Source organism: Budorcas taxicolor, chromosome 3 (assembly GCF_023091745.1).
Source record: "Budorcas taxicolor isolate Tak-1 chromosome 3, Takin1.1, whole genome shotgun sequence".
Taxonomy (NCBI): domain Eukaryota; kingdom Metazoa; phylum Chordata; class Mammalia; order Artiodactyla; family Bovidae; genus Budorcas; species Budorcas taxicolor.
Window position 1 is genome coordinate 62,608,836 of NC_068912.1, and position 12,742 is coordinate 62,621,577.

Consider the following 12,742-nt stretch of genomic DNA (forward strand, 5'->3'; position numbering starts at 1 on the left):
ACTTATAAAAATAATTTATTAATATTACAGAGGATGAGATGGTTAGATGGCATCATCATCTATGGATATGAGTTTGAGCAAACTCTGGGAAATAGTGAAGGACAGGGAACCCTAGCATGCTGCAGTCCATGGGGTTGCAAAGAGTCGGACACGACTGAGTGACTGAACAACAATATTACTTATAGCATCTGAATACAGCACAATCTACCTCTGTACCCAGTTCAAAGGCTAGGAAACCCAGCACAGTTAAAGGCTTGTCCCTCTTGGGTATACCTAGAAGGGGATATTAGACAACCATTATTATCAGTATCAGTACAGTCACTCAGTCATGTCCGACTCTTTGCAACCCCGTGAACTGCAGCGTACCAGGCCTCCCTGTCCATCACAAACTCCTGGAGTCTACCCAAACCCACATCCATCGAGTCAATGATGCCATCCAACCATCTCATCCTCTGTCATCCCTTTCTCCTTCTGCCCTCAATCCTTCCCAGCATCAGGGTCTTTTCCAATGAGTAGGCTCTTCACATCAGGTGGCCTAAGTATTGGAGTTTCCGCTTCAGTATCAGTCCTTCAAATGAACACCCAGGACTGATCTCCTTTAGGATGGACTGGTTGGATCTCCTTGCAGTCCAAGGGACTTGCAAGAGTCTTCAACACCACAGTTCAAAAGCATCAATTCTTTGGCATTCAGCTTTCTTTATAGTCCAACTCTCATATCCATACATGACCACTGGAAAAACCATAGCCTTGACTAGATGGACCTTTGTTGACAAAGTAATGTTTCTGCTTTTTAATATGCTATCTAGGTTTGTCATAACTTTCTTTCCAAGGAGTAAGTGTTTTTTAATTTCATGGCTGCAGTCACCATCTGCAGTGATTTTGGAGCCCAGAAAAATAAAGTCAGCCACTGTTTCCCCATCTATCAGCTATGAAGTGATGGGACCAGATGCCGTGATCTTAGTTTTCTGAATATTGAGCTTTAAGCCAACTTTTTCACTCTCCTCTTTCACTTTCATCAAGATGCTTTTTAGTTCCTCTTCACTTTCTGCCATAAGGGTGGTATCATCTGCATATCTGAGGTGATAAATATTTCTCCTGGCAATCTTGATTCCAGCTTGTGCTTCTTCCAGCCCAGCATTTCTCATGATGTACTCTGCATAGAACTTAAATAAGCAGGGTGACAATATACAGCCTTGAAGTATTCCTTTTCCTCTTTGGAACCAGTCTGTTGTTCCATGTCCAGTTCTAGCTGTTGCTTCCTGACCTGCATACAGGTTTCTCAAGAGGCAGGTCAGGTGTTCTGGTATTCCCATCTCTTTCAGAATTGTCCACAGTTTATTGTGATCCACACAGTCAAAGGCTTTGGCATAGTCAATAAAGCAGAAATAGATGTTTTTCTGGAACTCTCTTGCTTTTTCAGTGATTCAGTGGATGTCGGCAATTTGATCTCTGGTTCCTCTGCCTTTTCTAAAACGAGCTTGGACATCTGGAAGTTCACAGTTCCCGTATTGCTGAAGCCTGGCTTGGAGAATTTTCAGCATCACTTTACTAGTGTGTGAGATGAGTGAAATTGTGTGGTAGTTTGAGCATTCTTTGGCATTGCTTTTCTTTGGGATTGGAATGAAAACTGACCTTTTCCAGTTCTGTGGCTACTGCTGAGTTTTCCAAATTTGCTGGCATATTGAGTGCAGCACTTTCTCAGCATCATCTTTCAGGATTTGAAATAGCTCAAATGCAATTCCATCACCTCCTCTAGCTTTGTTCGTAGTGATGCTTTCTAAGGCCCACTTGACTTCGCATTCCAGGATGTCTGGCTCTAGGTGAGTGATCACACCATTGTGATTATCTGGGTCGTGAAGATCTTTTTTGTACAGTTCTTCTGTATATTCTTGTCACCTCTTCTACTGGGAAATTTTTACAGAGTGTCTAGAGTTCAGATTATGGGAGAATAGAAAGCCACTAAGGGTGCCTAGCTGGTTAGATAAATTTGATTCACTTTCAAGTATGTTTTTGTTTTTAAATGGTCATGTGACTCTATAGTCACATTTGCTATGGATATTTGGATTGGTTTCATGGCCTCTGAACCTATTACCCATTTCTAGAATAATAATAATAGTAATAAGCTTAATAACTAACATTCACTGATAATTATTAAGGATGCTACAAAAACCCTTTGATGTGGGATGTGTATCTGGTTTGACATCACTGTAATGAATAGCATATCAAAGCAGGTAGAGCAGGGCTCCTTGATCCCTCCAACTCCCTTTACCTCCCCACCCACCGATTCTTTTTGCCATTTTGGTATTGACGAGTTTTAAAGCTTCATTAAACTGTATAACTGCCAATTTTCTCTTCCTACTGGTAAAGTATAGGTACAAATGCTTCCATTGGCACCTCCGCAAATATTTATTAAATGCCTGCTTTGGAGCACTGGTCAAAGGACTTAAGCAGAACATCCCTTCATAGGCCCTCCTATCCAGAGGCGTGGAATGTCTCACCGGTCCACTCCCCTGACCAGTTCACTCTGTCACAGTTGAAGAATATTTTTAACTAAATTTTCCATGTGTCTGTATTTACATGTTTTATATGATAACATTTGTCCTACTTTACAGCTTATATGAAAGTATGAGTGAGTGGGTGTCAGTGGCTCGGTCATGTCCGACCCTTTGTGACCCATGCACTGTAGCCTGCCAGGCTCCTCTGTCCATGGGATTTCCCAGGCAAGAATCCTGGAGTGGGTTGCCATTTCCTTCTCCAGGGGATCTTCCTGACCCAGGGATCCAACTTTCATCTCCTGCACTGGCAGGTGGATTCCTTACTACTGAGCCACCCGGGAAGCCCATATGAAAGTATAGCAGGTCATAAAAGCAATAGTGTATGGACTGGTAGCAATGCTACTGGTCTTTGGTGGTGCTGGTTGATCTTTGGTACTTACCAGTCAAGCGGTGGCAAAAATGGAACACTTCTAGGGAAATATCACTAGAAAATTCTACGAGAAAACCACCCTAATCATGGATGGTGCTTTGTGACAGCATGTTTAAGATACTGTGTTTTGGGTATCAAATTCCTGTAGTCTAACCCAATTTCTAGTCTTTCAGGGGGTGTGTCACTTGGGATTGTTATTGTATCATAGTGAAAAAAAATATAGCTGAGATTGCTGCAGGCTATTCACTCTTCAAAGGCAAATGAACGAATGAAAATTCCTCTCTGACAGCTTTTTAAGCAAAGAGCTTTTAACTGTTAATATACATAGTCCGTGATTCAATTCATGCAAAGCATGCCAGTATTTTCGTGTATGATTTGCTCTTAAGATGATTACTGCCAATCGGAAGTTATGGTTGCCAGAGAATTCTGTGTTTTAATACAGACTATGTTGGTTTCTGTTTTCCAACTTTTGAGGTAATAGCACCCCAAAGAATGTAACTATAACACTAAAAAAGGGTACAGTTTTAATACTTGGTTGAAGTGCATTGGGAAGGGGTAAGACTGCTTAAGAATTGGCTTTTTCTAAAGGACAAAATGAGGCCCAACTCTCACAACATAGAATTGGCAGCTCTGTAGCTTCTTTCTGTAACTAAAGTACCAGTGATGGCTGTTCCAGTCCTTAAAGACTGGAGAAAACCGACAGCTTTGCAGAAATGACACAGTATCTAACATAGCTATTCTTTATTCATTAGCCCTAAGAAGGAAAACACTCGAAATAACAAGGAAGAAAAACACCTATTTTCCTCATCACCCAACATATCAATTACTTCTCTTTTGTTGAGTATCAAATAGTCTGTAACCACAATGTATTTTTACAAATAGGGGCAAGGTAATTTAGAGGACAGAGGGAGGGAGGAGGAGAGAGAGGGAAGAGGGAAAAGAGGAGGGAGGAAAGAAAGAAGACTGTAAGAATGTGATGGGTCTCCCACCAGTATTTCTATGCTGTTTATTTTGTCATTAGTTTTTCTCCTGATAAGCATTCTGCCTCATTCAGGCAATATATTAAACTGAAGAATCTTTTTCATTTAACTCTCTTGTGTCTCGATTTCTTTATTCTTTAAATGATGATAATGCTTGTTCTGTTTCATAGTGAAGGTGCTAGGATTAATAGTATATATAGTTAAAAATGTTTTGAACTCCCCAGAAAGACATAATATAAAGTATTCCTATTGTTATCATTATCACCAAAATGCTCTGCACTTTCCTCTTTTTGCTTCTTAGCTTCCCAGCATCTGGCCAAAGAAGTAGCTTAATGATGGTTATAAAATAATAGAGCTGCAAAAGAACTCAAGATCATCAAATTCAGCCTTTTCTTTAATACAGAATTGGGTTGTGGGGCTTAGAGACCTTAAAAAACTTTTCGGGGTTACCATATTTCCCTGCTCAGTTTCCTCAACTATAAGTGATTTCTCAAGACTATACTGCCAACTCTTCTCTCTATATTCTTATTTTCTCAGCAGCTTGAACTATTTAAACTTGAACTACAGTCTCCAAAGTTTCCAAAACTGGCATCTCTATCTTTGGCATATATGTTCTTCAATGCCATACATTTATTTGTTTTTACAACTTGAACAATTTAGTAATAGTACTATTGGCTCAGACGGTAAAGTGTCTGCCTGAAATGCGGGAGACCCAAGTTCGATTCCTGGGTCGGGAAGATCCCCTGGAGAAGGAAATGGCAATCCACTCCAGCACTCTTGCCTGGAAAATCCCATGGACGGAGGAGCCTGATAGGCTACAGTCCATGGGGTCACAAACAGTCGGACACGACTGAGTGACTTGACTTTGACTTGACTTTACTAGTTTCCCAGAGTTGCTTAATATGTCACAAATTGTGTGATCAAGTGCTTAAAACAAGAGAAATTTATTCTTTTATGGTTCTGTATGTGAAAAATCTGAGATCACGGTGTCCGCAGGGCTTTACTCTGAAGTCTCTGAGAAATGGCCTTTCTTTGCCTCTCCCTGGGGTCTGGATGCTGCGGGCAGTCTTTGGTGCTCTTTGACTGGCAGCTCCGTCAACTGCAGTCTTTGATTCTGTCATCACATGCTCCACTTCCCTGTGTTTGTTGCTATTTCGTTGTTAAGTCGTTTCTGACTCTATGTGACCCCATGGACTGTAGTCCATCACTCTCCTATGCCCATGGGATTTCCCAGGCAAGAATACTGGAGTGGGTTGCCATTGCCTTCTCCATGTGTTTATCTCCATGTCTTCAGTTTCCTCTCCTTAGAAAGACAGCAGTCACTGAATTTAGGCCTTAATTCAGTATGACTTCCTCTTAACTTCATTAATCTGCAAAGACCCTATTTCCAAATAAGAGTGATCTCTTTCATAGGTACCTGGGATTAGAACCTCAACATATCTTTGTAAAGGACACAAGACAACCCACAACAATAACCTAGTAGTCTTACATTAAAATCAAAATAGCTGAACAACCTCATCAGAATCTTTGGAAATTGACTTCATTTCTGTCAATAACATTACTAATTTTGAAGCTTTTAGGAAACAAAAGATTTTCATTCTTCTACCACACTTATGCTCTGGATTCAATTTGTCATGATGTTTTACTGTTTGTTCTTTTGAAATATGTGTCAACTTCCTCTAGTGTCCATTGCCTCTGCATCTATCCTGAGTCAGGCCTTTAATTCCCAAGGATTTTGTTGAATCTAGTCTCTCTCTTACATAGTCCCTTGCTTCTCAAAATGTGGTCCAAGGAACAGGAGCATTGGTGTCAGCTACAAGGTTGGTAGAAATAAGAATTTTGGCTCTATCCCAGAGACCTGATTGTGATTTTGAATTAGAATCTCCATTTTAACATGATCACCAGGTGATACTCTAAAGTTTGACAACTCTGATTTAGAGTAAAACTGATGCCCATTAAAAGTGTTCCAAAGCCTAACTGTTGGAAAAATTTGTAAATCCCTTCAAATTCTAGCTCATCTAGATTGATTAAACAAGTGAAATACATAAAATGGGATATTATATAAAAGAAACTGCCTACCAATGCAGGAGACATGAGAGACACAGACTTGATCCCTGAGTTGGGAAGATCCCCTAGAGGAAGGCATGGCAACTTCCTCCAATATTCTTGCCTAGAAAATCCCATGGACAAAAGAGCCTGGGTGTCTATGGTCCATAGAGTTGAAAACAGTCCGACACGACTGAAGCAACTTAGCATGCACATTATAAAACTAAAAATGATATCAAATATCATTAAATAACTTTGGAAAAAATGCTTGGTATAGTGTTAATTCAGAAATGCTGATTCTGGGACTTCCCTGGTAGTCCAGTGGTTAAAACTTCATGCTACTACTGCAGTGTGCATGTGTTCAATCCTTGGTTAGGGGACTAAGATCCCACATGCTGTGCAGCACAACTGAAAAAAAAATGCTGGTTCTAAAATATACATGGTGCCATATTGTCAGTATATATATATATATATATATATATATATATATATATATATAAAGATCAATGATCATTTTTCCTGCTGTTGTTTTAGATGACTCCTCTCCTGTTGTTGTTTACTTCTTTCAATGAACGCATTATTAGTTCTATAATTAGAAGAAAAAACTATCATTAAATTTTTTCATCTAAACTTGTGTCCCTCTACTTTTTTAAGTAGAAGTCTGGTGTGCTGCAGTCCATGGGGTTGCAAAGAATCAGAGATGACTGAGCAACTGAACAACAACTTTTTAAAGAGTTATTTGCATATCAGAATGGGATGAGATTTAAAATATTAATTGAAGAGGGAGAGGCTTTTGACTTACAGTAGAACCACTCTTTCTTGTGACCAGAGGGGAAAAAAATGTAAATATACAGTAAACTATAACTAGTTGCAGAGGAAAAAGTGAGAGAGTCAAGCTGTGGTTTTGATCCAGATATCAATGTCTTTCTGTCCCTCCATTTGTTTAAGCTAAAGTCAGATGATTAATTTCCTATTGCTGCATAACAAGTGCCAATAAACTTGGAGGCTTAAAACAATACAGACATCTATTATCTCCCAAGTCTGTAGATTATCTGTTGATTAAGAGCCCAGGTACAGCTTATTGGGGTCCTCTTCTTAGTGTCTCACAAGGCTATAACCATCTCTCGCTAGCTGTTAGTGTGGTACTCTCAGGCCTTAGATGTCACCTACAGTTCCCTGTTACATGGCTTTTTCCAAAGGGAGTTTATGCTACGACTGCTTCTTTGAGGTTAGCAGGAAAATCTTTTTCTAGTCTGCTAAAACAGAATCTTAGGTAGGAGTGGCATGCTAAGAGGTTTATATATTCAATTTGCTAGTTGTTTTTCAGCATCCTATGCACACTCAAGGGCAGAGACAGTTCATAGAATAAGGGCATGGAGATCTTAGGATCATCTTGGAATTCTGCTTACCACACAAATCAGAGCACACTGAGAAGTCTACAAGAAATAGACAAAGAGCAAGAAATGTGGTTCAGTTCAGTTCAGTTCGCTGGTAGCTCAGACGGTAAAGCATCTGCCTGTAACGTGGGAGACCCGGGTTCAATCCCTGGGTTGGGAAGATCCTCTGGAGAAGGAAATGGCAACCCACTCCAGTACTCTTGCTGGAAAAATCTCATGGATGGGGAACCTGGTAGGCTACAGTCCATGGGGTTGCAAAGAGTCAGACACGACTGAGTGACTTCACTTCATTTCAGTTCAGTTCAGTTCAATTGCCCAGTAATGTCCAACTCTGTGACCCCATGGACTGCATGCAGCACACTGGGCTTCACCATACATCACCAACTCCTGGAGCTTGCTCAGACTCACATCCTTTGTGTCAGTGATGCCATCCAACCATATCATCCTCTGTTATCCTCTTCTTTTGCCTTCAATCTTTCCCAGCATAAGGGTCTTTTCCAATGAATTGGTTCTTCCCATCAGGTGGCCAAAGTATTGGAGCTTCAGCATCAGTCCTTCCAATGAATATGCAGGTCTGATTTCCTTTAGGATGGACTGGTTTGGTCTTCTTGCAATCCAAGGGACTTTCAAGAGTCTTCTCCAACATCACAGTGCAGAAGTATCAATTCTTCGGCGCTCAGCTTTCTTTATAGTCCAAATCTCACATCCATATATGACTACTGGAAAAACCAGCTTTGACTAGACAGACCTTTGTTGGCCAAGTAATGTCTCTCTGCTTTTTAATATGCTTTCTAGGTTGACCATAGCTTTTCTTCCAAGGAGTAAGCGTCTTTTAATTTCATGGCTGCAATCACCATCTGCAGTGATTTTGGAGCCCAAGAAAATACAGTCTGTCACTGTTTCCATTCTTTCCCCTCCTATTTGCCTTGAAGTGATGAGACCGGATGCCATGATTTTAATTTTCTGAATGTTGAGCTTTAGGCCAACTTTTTTACTCTCCTCTTTCACTTTCATCAAGAGGCTCTTTAGTTCTTCACTTTCTGCCATAAGGGTGGTGTCATCTACATATCTGAGTTATTGATATTTCTCCCGGCAATCTTAATTCCAGCTTATACTTCCTCCACCCCAGCGTTTCTCATGATGTACTCTGCCTATAAGTTAAATAAGCAGGGTGACAATATACAGCCTTGACATACTCCTTTTCCTATTTGGAACCAGTCTGTTGTTCCATGTCCAGTTCTAACTGTTGCTTCCTGACCTGCATACAGGTTTCTCAAGAGGCAGCTGCTCTGGTATTCCCATCTCCTTCAGAATTTTCCAGTTTATTTTGATCCACACAGTCAAAGGCTTTGGCATAGTCAATAAAGCAGAAATAGATGTTTTTCTGGAAATCTCTTGCTTTTTGATGATCCAGTGGATGTTGGCATTTTGATCTCTGGTTCCTCTGCCTTTTCTAAAACCAGCTTGAACATCTGGAAGTTCATGGTTCACGTATTGCTGAAGCCTGGCTTGGAGAATTTTGAGCATTACTTTACTAGCTTGTGAGATGAGTGCAATTGTGTGGTAGTTTAAGCATTCTTTTGCATTGCCTTTCTTTGGGATTGGAATGAAAACTGACCTTTCTCAGTCCTGTGGCTACTGCTGAGTTTTCCAAATTTGCTGGCATATTGAGTGCAGCTCTTTCACAGCATCATCTTTTAGGATTTGAAATAGCTTAACTGAAATTCCATCACCTCCACTAGCTTTGTTCGTATCCAACTCTGCCACCCCATGGACTGTAACCCACCAGGCTCCTCTGTCTATGGGGATTCTCCAGGCAAGAATACTGGAGTGGGTAGCCATACCCTTCTCCAGCGGATCTTCCTGACCCAGTGATTAAACCCACATCTCTTGCATTACAGGCAGATTCTTTACCATCTGAGCCACCAGGGAATCCCATTTTATACATACTCATTTATTAAATCTCCAAAACGATTCTTTTTTTCAGACAAAAAAGTTAAGACACAGAGAATTTATGTAATTTGCTTAAGGTCTTACACCTGGTAGATGAGGATCAGGGAGCTGAATCCATAAAGTCTGACTCTAAAATTATCTCCCTTAACTACTTCATACACTGTTTCTGTGGTTTAATCTGATATGATGATAATTAAATGTAAAAAAAAACAAACACAGAATAACATACACACTCATCCCTCACCTAGCACCAGACCTGATTTACAGAAAGAGTTTGATATAATTTAATGCTCTTTCTAGAAGATATATTGGTATATTTTATTTAATCTTGTCGTAGGGGTCACAAAATAGTGTTATATCAAACCTTAAACCTCAGACCTGATAAGTCTGATGCTTTCTCACTGAGGCAACTAAGAAAGCTTCAGACAAATTTCCAGTGGGATTAGAAAGCAAAAGTGCATCTGATTTGAGGAATTTTACATTGATCCCTGACACAACAAAGGTGGTTTAAATTGACCTTCCCGAAAGTTTGCAGGTCGTGAAGACCAATTAGTTGCTATGGTGTCAATAAGTGCAAATTGCTTTAGATTGTTGGTGAATAGGGAAATCTCCAATGGGTCAGTGCCCAGGGCAATGAGGTATTAAAGGCACTGCAGGTGGTTTGAAGGCAGACATTAAAAACACACACACACACACAACTGTTTTGGGCTTCAGTGGTCCACTCAAATGGTGATGTGCTAGGGCTGTTTCTTCAGCCTGTGAAAGCAAATCAAAGTGCTGATCTCAGTCTACACTTCAGCGTGTGGTCTAGATAATTTTATTTTGGGTATTATAGTCTCTTTAGACATGGAACAGCAAAAACAGAAAAGAGAGCTTGGACAGAATTGCATATATTGTGGGACTTTCAATAAAACATCAAGATATAGCTAAGTAATAATCCTTCCTCCCTAGTCTTCATTTTAAAGATCTTCATTTAAAGTTAACAGAAAAGAAAATATATAAATAAATATCTAAGTTGACGTATGGAAACCAAATGTTCAACCTTTTTAGAAAACGAATTCAGAACTCAGACTTGCCACTATGTTACAGTAACCATGAAAGAAAATTCTCCAAATTAATGATGCATATACTGTCACAATAAACAGTTAGCTGAGATAATTAAAAGTATTTTTATTCAGTTAGTAAGATAAAGTGTCACAGTCAAGAATGATTACTATGAACTTCTGCAGATAGCATAGAGCAGAACACCTTGTCTTTGTAAAAACATAACTATATCCAACAATTGCAAAATGTTTTATTCATATGGTGTTTATATCTGGATATGTCCAAGCTATTTGCTAGGTGAACAGTCACACTTGATAGATCCAGGAGGGAATTTCTTGGTACAATGAACAAAAAGAGCTATTTTGTTCTTGTGCTCCAACCTCAGACCAAGAGGAAAAAAAAAACTGTCATAAAAATATGGTCACCTTTTTGCCTTTAAAACTGTACTGGTGCCTGGGGAAGGATTCTCAGAATAAAAAAAAAAAATTGGTGACATTACATGGGAAACTTTCTGTTCTTCCCCTTGTGATAGTCAATCTTGTTTAGACAGTAGTCTCTGAGTGGACTGGCAACAGTGTATTATGAGTGATGGCAAGGGATTCAGGGCCAGGGGATCCATGGAACATTAAATGGTGACCAAGAACTGATTTTTGTACTAAAACTTCACTACTAAGCTTTGTTCCTGGATGCTTTGACATAGCCACATGTCTGTGTGTTAAGTGCCATAATGCAAACTACAAAAGATAAAAATAAATCACATATATTAAATCACTTAATATTCAATACAATTTTATCTCTCCTTCCTTGTGCTGCAAAAAGAAAGTTATATTCAGTATAACTGAAAGTGAAAACAATCAATATGGCTTTTAACAATAAAGCTTTTTGTTAAGCAGCTGTAAAATTTCAGCAATTGCAAATAAAAGAGGACTATAACCAAGGGGGACTTCCATAACCAGCTAAGGTTATGCCCTAGGGTGCCACTCCTTCCACATTTCAAGAGCAACATTAGGTCACTATCAGAAATAAGAGTGGGTAGAATTTTTCTGTTGCTCATTTTAGTTCCAATGACCCTGGCAAAGGGGTACTTACTGAAGTGTGTTTGTTTGTGGAGGTAACTCCATGGAGAATTTTTTAGACTTTGCTACAGGAATGGAGCTTATAATGAAAAATATCACTTAAAGAAACATTGACAAAGCATCTGAGCTCGGCTACCGTCCTTGTACAACCAAGAGGCCAAGTTTTTTTCTTGAAAAGGGAAAGGTCTTTGGTGTGGATTGTGTGTCCCACATCAATGACATAATTGTAAATCCATAGTTGCTCAGATCCCAGATGGAGATAAAGTACTAAAACAAAAAAGAAAGAAAGAAAATGAAAAACTAGGACTCTTACCAACAGCCAGGAAAGATAAGTGGCTCTGATGGCATTTTATATATTTGGAATAGATAACCCAAGTGGCAAATTTGGCCTTGGAGTACAGAATGAAGCAGGGCAAAGGCTAATAGAGATTTGCCAAGAAAACTGATTGGTCATAGCAAACACCCTCTTCCAACAACACAAGAGAAGACTCTACACATGAACACCATCAGATGGTCAACACTGAAATCAGATTGATTATATTCTTTGCAGCTAAAGATGGAGAAGCTCTATATAGTCAGCAAAAACAAGACCTGGAGCTGACTGTGGCTCAGATCATGAACTCCTTATTGCCAAATTCAGACTTAAAATGAAGAAAGCAGGGAAAACCACTAGACCACTCAGGTATAACCTAAATCAAATCCCTTATGATTGTACAGTGGAAGTGACAAAGATTCAGGGATTAGACCTGATAGACAGAGTGCCTGAAGAACTGTGGATGGAGGTTTGTGACATAGTACAAGAGGCAGGGATCAAGATCATCCGCATGGAAAAGAAATGCAAAAAGGCCAAATGGTTATCTGAGGAGGCCTTACAAATAGCTGTGAATAGAAGAAAAGCAAAAGGCAGAAGAGAAAAGGAAAGATATATCCATTTGAATGCAGAGTTCCAGAGAATAGCAAGAAGAGATTAAAAAGCCTTCTTCAGTGATCAATGCAAAGAAATAGATGAAAACAGAATCGGAAAGACTAGAGATCTCTTCAAGAAAATTAGAGATACCCAGGGAACATTTCATGCAAAGATGGGCACTATAAAGGACAGAAATGGTATGGGCGTAACAGAAGAATAAGATATTAAGAAGAGGTGTCAAGAATACACAGAAGAACTATACAAAAAATATCTTCATAACCTAGATAATCACTGTGGTGTGATCACTCACCTAGAGCCAGACATCCTGAAATATGAAGTCAAGTGGGCCTTAGGAAGCATCACTACGAACAAAGCTAGTGGAGGTGATGGAATTTCAGTTGAGCTATTTCAAAT